The sequence below is a fragment of the Muscardinus avellanarius genome (genome assembly GCF_963383645.1).
Source record: "Muscardinus avellanarius genome assembly, chromosome: 12".
NCBI classification, from domain to species: domain Eukaryota; kingdom Metazoa; phylum Chordata; class Mammalia; order Rodentia; family Gliridae; genus Muscardinus; species Muscardinus avellanarius.
The window spans coordinates 107,650,853-107,660,033 of NC_137798.1; the positions used below are offsets into that span (position 1 = coordinate 107,650,853).

The 9,181-nt window shown below is 64.4% G+C and overlaps 1 gene segment (V, D, J or C); it reads right to left on the minus strand.

Moving 5' to 3' along the window:
- Window positions 1-923: 923 nt before the first annotated feature.
- On the minus strand, window positions 924-6,584 carry LOC308271108 (immunoglobulin heavy constant gamma 1-like). The segment is given in 6 exons: window positions 6,518-6,584; window positions 3,966-4,256; window positions 3,098-3,427; window positions 2,693-3,007; window positions 1,276-1,406; window positions 924-1,082 (listed from the first exon to the last, which is right to left on the minus strand).
- Between the last annotated feature and the right edge of the window lie 2,597 nt (window positions 6,585-9,181).

Genomic DNA, 9,181 nt, shown 5'->3' on the forward strand with positions numbered 1-9,181 from the left:
CAGGATAGGCCTGGCTGTGCCCTGGTCCCTCACGTCCCTCCACCTGCATCACTGACACTTCTCTGCCTCCTTGTCCGCCAGACCCACAGGCCATGTCTGGCCTGCCTGGGACCTTCTCACCAGGCCCCGTTCTGGAGGCCCATCTGGCTGGATGCCCAGCATCTTCAGGTGGCCGCTGCTCTTCTCTCTAGAACAGAGCTGAGATTCCCAGTGGGAGTTGGCAGGCTCGGGCCCAGCTTGCATCACGCCAGTGCAGACAGGGCCTGGAGTCGCTGGTGCCTGTCAGTTGAGTCCCAACTCCGAGAGCCCAGTGAGTGTCCAGGGTGGGCCAAGAGGAAGGGCCGGTGTGCAGAGTACCATTGTGTGGAGTCCTTCCCAGGAGGCAGAGGAACACCGGCCCATTGCTCAGGCCAGGCTCACAGAATTGGCCAGGATGGAGCCTGGCTGGGTGCAGGCAAGGGCAAAGGCCATCAGAAGACTGTCAGCAGCCCTTCTGGAAGCTCTCTGGGGGTGGGTGGTGGCCCGGTGCTCCCAGCCTGGGTGGCAGATGCCTCCACCTGAAGATCTGAGAACTGTACCTTCTCTGTGTCTGGGAGATGGGCCTGGACCGTGTCGGCTCTGAGGCTGGTTTCGGTCCAGGTGGACATCATGGCGCCAGCCTCTGAGGGCAAGATGTTCTGGTGAGAGGCCCGTGCTCCTGTTGGCCTCGGCTGTGTCCTCACAGCTGTGTGTCCAGGCGCTGACATTGGGGGCAGCCTGCTCTCCACAAGGTCCTTGGAGGAGTGGGAGGCCGCGGGGCGGCAGAGCCTCAGGGTCAGAGGGTGGAGAGCTCGGAGGAGGGGCAAGGCCCAGGTGAGGCTGCTCACCACAAGGATGGCCATGTTGGGGTCTTGGGGAGCACCGGCTCCTGCAGGAGGGAGGCTCTAGGCCCCCTGCCCGAGCATGTTCCTGTAGTCGGGAGCCATGGTCTGCTTCAGCTCCACCACCGAGGAGAAGATCCACTTCACCTGAGGGGACAGCCCAGTGAGCCTGGTGGAGTGCCGGACCACCTCCCGCAGCCCGAGGGATACGTACAGGAGGGACTATGGGGGCAGCGTGGGCAGCGTGGACGGCATGGGCGGTGTGGAGTGCCGGACTACCTCCTGCAGCCGGAGGGCTGTGCACAGGAGGGACTATGGGGGCGCCGTGGGCAGCAGGGGCAGTGTGGGCAGCGTGGGCAGCATGGACAGCGTGGGCAGCGTGGACAGCATGGGGACACGGGACAGCCTTGCCGACCTTGAAGAGTGTGACGGTGGCACTGTAGCACACGCTGAGCAGGAAGAGGGTGATGAAGATGGTGATGGTCATCCACAGCCCATCCAGCTCCCCGTCCTGGGCCTCAGCACAGGTCTCATCCAGGTCCAGAGCTGGGCAGGGAGGAGGGAGTCAGCATGTGTGGCGCCAAGGTGGAGCCTGGTGGGGTGGGCTAGGAGACCTGGGAGGAAGGCCGGGGGGCTGGGCCAGCTCTCCTTGGCTGTGTTCACTGGGCACTGGCCTCAGTTTCCCCAACTTCTCCATCTGGAGCCCAGGCTCATGGGACACACTGGCCCTGGGCGGTGGCCTGGACGGTGAGGGCACCCCCTCCCCATCTGCTCTGCCCTTGCTGCAGGAGTGGCCAGAGGTGCGGGGTCTGTGACCCTGCAGGTGTTTGCTCCTAGCTTGCCTGGCCCTCTGTTGTCCAGTGGCAACTGGCCCAGGGGCTGGAGAGATGGCCTGTCCCTAGTGTGGCCCTGACTGAGTCATGCAGGGTGAGAGTGTGGTCCAGTGTTGAGGGCCAGGCTGGGCGGTGGACGCGAACACTTGTCAGGAGTGGGCTGGGCCCCGAAGGGGGCGTGGAGGTCTGTGTCCTCGGACGTGTGCAGTGAGGGCAGCCTTGCTGGGTCTGGGTGCTGTGTGGGTGGCCCGTGTCAAAGTGTGCCCGTGTGTGTGTGCAGTGCCGTGGGGACTAGGTGATGCTCAGCAGGCTGGTTCTCATGGGCCTGTGCTCATTGTCCATGTGGGCATCTGGCAAGTCCCTTGTGTGGGCAGCCAGGACTGCCTGTCTCAGTTCCTCAGGGCACAAGAGTGAGTGTCCCCCTGTTGGGCACTACCCACAGGTGGGTAGCTCCTGGCCCTGTGCAATACGAGACTGGGCAGTGTCCGGGCTGGTGCTGGGATACAGAGGGCCTGACCCCCAGCTGTGGCTAGGTGTGCCCTGCATGTACCCTTGGATGGGGAGTCGGGGGGGGGTGAGGACAGGCTGTGCCAGGGGCTAGGACTGTGTGGGCCTTTCCTGGGCACTCCCTAGTGTTCCCTCCCTGCCCAGGCTAAGCCACAGCTGCCTGGAGGGAGGGCCTGGGAAAGGCCGGCCTCTGGCCCAGCCCCTTCCCTTGAGGGCCATGCCCCAGCTACACGCTCTGGTCTGACCACGAGGGACACACTCTTCCCTAGTGTTGAGCACTCAGTCTGAGCCTGGCCTGACCCACAGCCCATGGGTCCAGGTGTGCTGTGCCATGAGCCTCAGAAAGAACCAGGACAGTCTGCAGGGTCCCAGGGCAGTGCTGGGTGCTTTATTTACACGGGGAGTGGGAGGGTGCTGGTGGTGGTGGCTGCCAGCCTCCTGGTGGGAGCTGAGAGCCTGCCGGGTGGACTTGCTGGGCACACGCTCATTTACCCGGAGACTGGAAGATGGTCTTCTGCGTGAAGTGGTTGTGCAGGGCTTCGTGCATGACGGAGCATGTGTAGACGGTTCCCTTCTGCCAAATGCTCTTGTCCACGGTGAGCTTGCTGTAGAGGAAGTAGGTCCCATCGGAGTCCAGGACAGGCGGGGTGGTCTTGTAGTTCTCCTCTGGAACCCCTTGTCTCTGCCACTCCACAACGATGTCGCTGGGGTAAAAGCTGGTGATCATGCAGGTCAAACTGACCTTGCTCTTGGTCATCTCCTCCCGGGGTGGGGGCATGGTGTACACGTGGGGCTCCCGGACTTGTCCTGTGGGCAGAGGGCACAGAGGGAAATGTAAGGCAGAGAGCTGTCCCAGGCAGGCTCCGTCCACACGCCTGCGCACACCACGATTCCCACCTTTGGCCTTGGAGATGGTCTTCTCGATGGGAGCTGGGAGGGCTTTGTTGTTGACCTTGCACTTGAATTCCTTGCCCTTCAGCCAGTCTTGGTGCAGGATGGGGAGCACACTGACCACACGGATTGTACTGTTGAACTGTTCCTCCTGTTTCTGGGTCTTGGCCGTGCTCACGGGCACGTTGTCCACATACCAGCTGAACTGGACCTCAGGCTCTTCCTGGCTCACGTCTATCACCACACATGTGACCTCGGGGGTCCGGGAGATCATGAGCGTGTCCTTGGGCTTCGGGGGGTAGATGAAGATGGATGGTCCTCCCAGGACTTCAGGAACTAGTATGGAAGAGACAGGGGTGACAGGTCAGCACCTGGGGCCCTGTCTGATATGGGGCTTCTCTGGGGGCTCGTCCCTTGCTGACCTGGAAGGCAAGGCTCAGAGGCTTACCTTGGCACGGAGGACATGTGGTCTGGGATTTGGGAGGCCCAGGTACTACAGAGAGAAGGTTAGTGTTACTGAGGTCTGGAGGAGAAAAGACGCCCAGCCAAGGGAGGGGAGAGTTGGGCCTGGGGTGGGTCAGGCCAGGGCCAGGCTGCCCCTGGGTCTGGCTCTTGGCAAGCCCAACCCCAGGGCCCACTTCTGCATGCCCAGGGCAAGGATGGGGGCATCCAGAGTGGGAATGCCCGAGGCCATGGTTGAGCATGATGGGTGTGAGCCCAGAGCTCCGGGTGAGGATGACAGGAACACCCTGCTGCCCCGGGCTGGGTCCCCACCCTAGCCAGGGCTACCACACTGGCAGGGCTCCTGGTGGGAGGGCTGAGCCCAAGCCTGACTTCTAGCAGACCCCTTCATCGCTGTGGCCTGTCCTCTCACCGATGGTCTTGTCCACTTTGGTACTGCTGGCTGGGTGGGCTACGTTGCAGGTAACGCTCTGGCTGGGCCAGGTGCTGGAGGGCAGTGTCACCATGCTGCTGAGGGAGTAGAGCCCGGACTTCAGGATAGCAGGGAAGGTGCGCACGCCTGAGGTCAGGCCTCCAGAGTTCCATGACACGGTCACTGGTTCGGGGAAGTAGCCGCTGACCAGGCAGCCCAAGGTCACTGTAGAGGCGGCTGTGCTGCTGCAGCTGGGGGCCAGGGGGAAGACTGATGGGGCCGTGGTCCTGGCTGCAGGAGAGAAGGTACCGAGTGACCACAGAGTGGGACGCAGCTGGACCCAGGCCTGCAGAGGACCCTCTGGCCTCGGCTCCCTGCAAGAAGCAGGCAGGGTTCCAGGTCTGGGTTTGTGGGCATCAGAAACCCACCACCTGCCTCCCCTTAGCCTCACCCTCTGCCTCCAGGAACCCCAGGCAGGGCCAAGCCCGTGGCACTGCCGAGCCCAGCCCATCCCTGCTGCACTTCTAGGAAGCTGCAGGACCTGCTATCGGAGGGCTCTCCACGCCACTGTCTGCCCCTGAGGGCCTTGGCTCCATCAGACCTGGTCCCAGCCCCCTCCTCAGCTCTGCTCCTGCTGAGCCAGGCCCGCAGTCCCCAGCTTTGGGCTGTGGTGCCGGCCTGACCGCGGGCCCTTGTTCCCAGGTTCCTGGGACCTCTGCAGGCCCTGACCCTGTCACCCAGCATGGCCTGTCCTGGGGGAGCCTCAGTCAGCCTCTGCTGGGTCCAGCTCTGGCCCAGGGAATTGCCCTTCAGGGACATAGCTTCTGGAGTCACTCTGAGCCAAGGCCTCCGCACCCCCCCCAACCCCGGGCCCAAGTCCCAGGGAAGCCCCCTCTCCCTGTCTGGTGCTGCACCCACAGCCCTGGGGCCTTGAGATTAGAGTGCACCTCACCCTCCAGGAAGCTCAGCCCGCCCTGCCCTCCTGCCTTTGCCCCTCTCCTCTCTCCAGCCCCTGCTGAGGCCCTGAGTGGGCTCCTGTTCCTCCCCTCTGTGGGGTCGACTGCCCTGAGCACCCCATGCTGCTTTAGAAAGTTTGCTCCTCCTGTCCCGCACCCCCAGATCCTTCATGAACAGAGCCGGGGCCCCTGACCCCAGAATTGCAGCCCCAGAGACCTGCCAGGTCCCTGCCTGGCCCCCCGCACAGGTTCTCTCTGCAGCCCCTACCCCCTGCCTATGAGCTCAGCTGGGACCCTGAGCCCACCTGACCCCACACAGCTGGCTACCAACCCTCAACCCTCAGTCTCCTGCCTCACAGGAGGTGCACAGGAATGGAGGTGCTTGCCTGACCTCAGGGGACCGAGGACTGGTGGGCTGGCTGGGGAGAGGCCAGACTGCAGTTCCTGGAGCTCTGGGGCTGCTTTCTCTCTCCCCCTCCCTGTTGTTTGGGGTGTCTCTGCACCCCAGCAGTTCCGCAGATCGCTCTGCCCCTGAGTTCCCAGGCTGCCCCTGAGGGCCTGACCGGATTTCCCTGAGCTCTTGCCCCCATGGCTCCAGCATCCACTGCCTGGCTCACCTGTGGCTGCTCTGCCCCTGGCTCCTGGGCTCCTGGGGCTGCCCCTAAGCCGTCAGCTCTGCCCTCCAAGCCCTGGGTCGGTTCTGCTTTGGGCCTCCCCAGCACTGGGCCTGATCCCTGAGCCCCCGGGGCTCACCCCCCTCTCTCACCAGCAGAACCCTCTCACTCTTCCCACTGCCTGCAGCTCCAGAAGCTTCCCCTGGTCCCTGCTCCGCTGTGGGGCTGCCCTGTGTCCTCCAGCCCTTTCCCCAAGCTCCTGGCCTCCTGCCCTTCCCGGGCTGAGGCCAGCCAGCTGACACCGTCCTCTGCGCTGGACTCACCTTGACCTGCCTCCCATGCCCCTGCCCACCTCACCCCTTACTCCAGCAGCGTCACCCTCAGTCCAGCTGCGCTGACCCTCAACCCCACGCTAGCCCTGGGCCTGTGGTTTTCCTGCCGAGCCCCATGATAGCTGTGCTCTGGCACGCAGGGGACCCTGAGGGCCGCTCCAGGCCTGCTGCCCCACTTGCCTGCTGCCCTTGGTCCTGAGGTATCACTGGCCTGGACAGGACACTTGCCCCGGTGCCTCTTCCCTGTGTTGTGCTGTGCTGGGCTCAGAAGGGAGCCTGTCATGGCTTCCCCTAACCTTCAGCAGTCCCTGTTGCCAGAACCTTCTTAGCTCTTGCAGGGACCCAGGACTTTCATAGCTGGCCTCACTACTTCCAGGACACCTTGGCTGCCCAATCCATGGCGGCCTGCTCTCGGCTCTGCTCACCAGCGGTCGCTCCATGTCACATCCCCTGAGCTCCTGGAAGTCCACCTGCCCCAACTGTCCCATACCAACCTGTGTAGAGCTGTGGGGCTCATCCCTGCCTCCTGAGCTCAGCGACTGCAGGCCCCCCAGCATCCCTCCTGCCTAGGTCATCTGTGGCTGGCTTCCCTGGTCCCTGAGTTCCTGAAGCTGCCCAGGCCTATACAGTACCACATGTGCCCAGCTCACCTGTAGCTGCTCTGCTCTGGGGGCCCCCAGGCCCCTCCAGCATTTCCACCTGACCTAGCTCATCCATGACTGCCCTGCTCTGGTCCCTGGAGCTCTGGGGCTATGCTGGACCATATACCACTACCCCATTTCATCTGTGGCTACCCTGCCCTGGTCCCTGAGCTCCTGGGCTCCAGGCCCCTCCACTACCCCAGCAAGCTCATCTTAGCTGCTCTGCTCCCCTGAGCTCCTGGGCTCCAGGCCCCTGCACTATCCCAGCCCAGCTCACCTTAGATGCCCTGCTCCCCTGAGCTCCTGGGGCCCCAGGACCCCAGCACTACCCCAGCCCAGCTCACCTTAGCTGCCCTGCCCTGCAACCCTGAGTTCCGGGGCTCCAGGCCCTCAGCACTACCCCAGCCCAGCTCACCTTAGCTGCCCTGCTCCCCTGAGCTCCTGGGGCCCCAGGCCCCCAGCACTATCCCAGCCCAGCTCACCTTAGCTGCCCTGCTCTCCCGAGATCCTGGGCTCCAGGCTCCTGCACTACGCCAGCCCAGCTCACCTTACCTACTCTGCCCTGCTCCCCTGAGCTCCTGGGCTCCAGGCCCCCAGCACTATCCCAGCCCAGCTCACCTTAGCTGCCCTGCTCCTCTGAGATCCTGGGCTCCAGGCCCCTCCACTACCCCAGCCCAGCTCACCTTACCTGCTCTGCCCTGTTCCCCTGAGATCCTGGGGCCCCAGGCCCCCAGCACTATCCCAGCCCAGCTCACCTTAGCTGCCCTGCTCCCCTGAGCTCCAGGGGCCCCAGGACCCCAGCACTACCCCAGCCCAGCTCACCTTAGCTGTTCTGCCCTGCTCCCCTGAGCTCCTGGGGCCCCAGGCCCCCAGCACTATCCCAGCCCAGCTCACCATAGCTGCCCTGCTCCCTGGATTCCTGGGCTCAGGCCCCTCCACTGCCCCAGCCCAGCTCACTATAGCTGCCCTGCTCCCCTGAGCTCCTGGGGCCCCAGGCCCCCAGCACTATGCTAGCCCAGCTCACCTTAGCTGCCCTACCCTGCTCCCCCAAGATCCTGGGGCCCCAGGCCCCCAGCACTATCCCAGCCCAGCTCACCTTACCTGCTCTGCTCCCCTGAGCTCCTGGGCTACAGGCTCCCAGCACTACCCCAGCCCAGCTCACCTTACCTGCTCTGCCATGCTCCCCTGAGATCCTAGGGCCCCAGGCCCACAGCACTACCCCAGCCCAGCTCACCTTACCTGCTCTGCCCTGTTCCCCTGAGATCCTGGGGGCCCAGGCCCCCAGCACTATCCCAGCCCAGCTCACCTTTGCTGCCCTGCTCCCCTGAGCTCCAGGGGCCCCAGGACCCCAGCACTACCCCAGCCCAGCTCACCTTACCTGCTCTGCCCTGCTCCCCTGAGCTCCTGGGGCCCCAGGCCCCCAGCACTATCCCAGCCCAGCTCACCTTAGCTGCCCTGCTCCCCTGAGCTCCTGGGCTCCAGGCCCCTGCAGTATCCCAGCCCAGCTCACCTTAGCTGCCCTGCTCTCCTGAGCTCCTGGGGCCCCAGGCCCCTCCATTATACCAGTCAACTCACCATAGCTGCCCTGCTCCCCGGATTCCTGGGCTCAGGCCCCTCCACTGCCCCAGCCCAGCTCACTATAGCTGCCCTGCTCCCCTGAGCTCCTGGGGCCCCAGGCCCCCAGCACTATGCTAGCCCAGCTCACCTTAGCTGCCCTACCCTGCTCCCCCGAGATCCTGGGGCCCCAGGCCCCCAGCACTATCCCAGCCCAGCTTACCTTACCTGCTCTGCTCCCCTGAGCTCCTGGGCTACAGGCCCCCAGCACTATCCCAGCCCAGCTCACCTTAGCTGCCCTACCCTGCTCCCCAGAGATCCTGGGGCCCCAGTCCCCCAGCACTATCCCAGCCCAGCTCACCTTAGGTGCTCTGCTCCCCTGAGCTCCTGGGCTCCAGGCCCCTCCATTACACCAGTCAACTCACCATAGCTGCCCTGCTCCCCGGATTCCTGGGCTCAGGCCCCTCCACTGCCCCAGCCCAGCTCACTATAGCTGCCCTGCTCCCCTGAGCTCCTGGGGCCCCAGGCCCCCAGCACTATACCAACCCAGCTCACCTTAGCTGCTCTGCTCCCCTGAGCTCCTGGGCTCCAGGCCCCTCCACTACCCCAGCAAGCTCATCTTAGCTGCTCTGCTCTCCTGAGCTCCTGGGCTCCAGGCCCCTTCACTACTCCAGCTAGCTTACCTTACCTGCTCTGCCCTGCTCCCCTGAGATCCTGGGGCCCCAGGCCCCCAGCATTATCCCAGCCCAGCTCACCTTAGCTGCCCTGCTCCCCTGAGCTCCTGGGACCCCAGGACCCCAGCACTATCCCAGCCCAACTCACCTTACCTGCTCTGCCCTGCTCCCCTGAGCTCCTGGGGCCCCAGGCCCCATTACTATCCCAGCCCAGCTCACCTTAGCTGCCCTGCTCCCCTGAGCTCCTGGGGCCCCAGGCCCCCAGCACTATGTTAGCCCAGCTCACCTTAGCTGCCCTACCCTGCTCCCCTGAGATCCTGGGGCCCCAGGCCCCCAGCACTAGCCCAGCCCAGCTCACCTTACCTGCTCTGCTCCCCTGAGCTCCTGGGCTACAGGCCCCCAGCACTACCCCAGCCCAGCTCACCTTACCTGCTCTGCCCTGCTC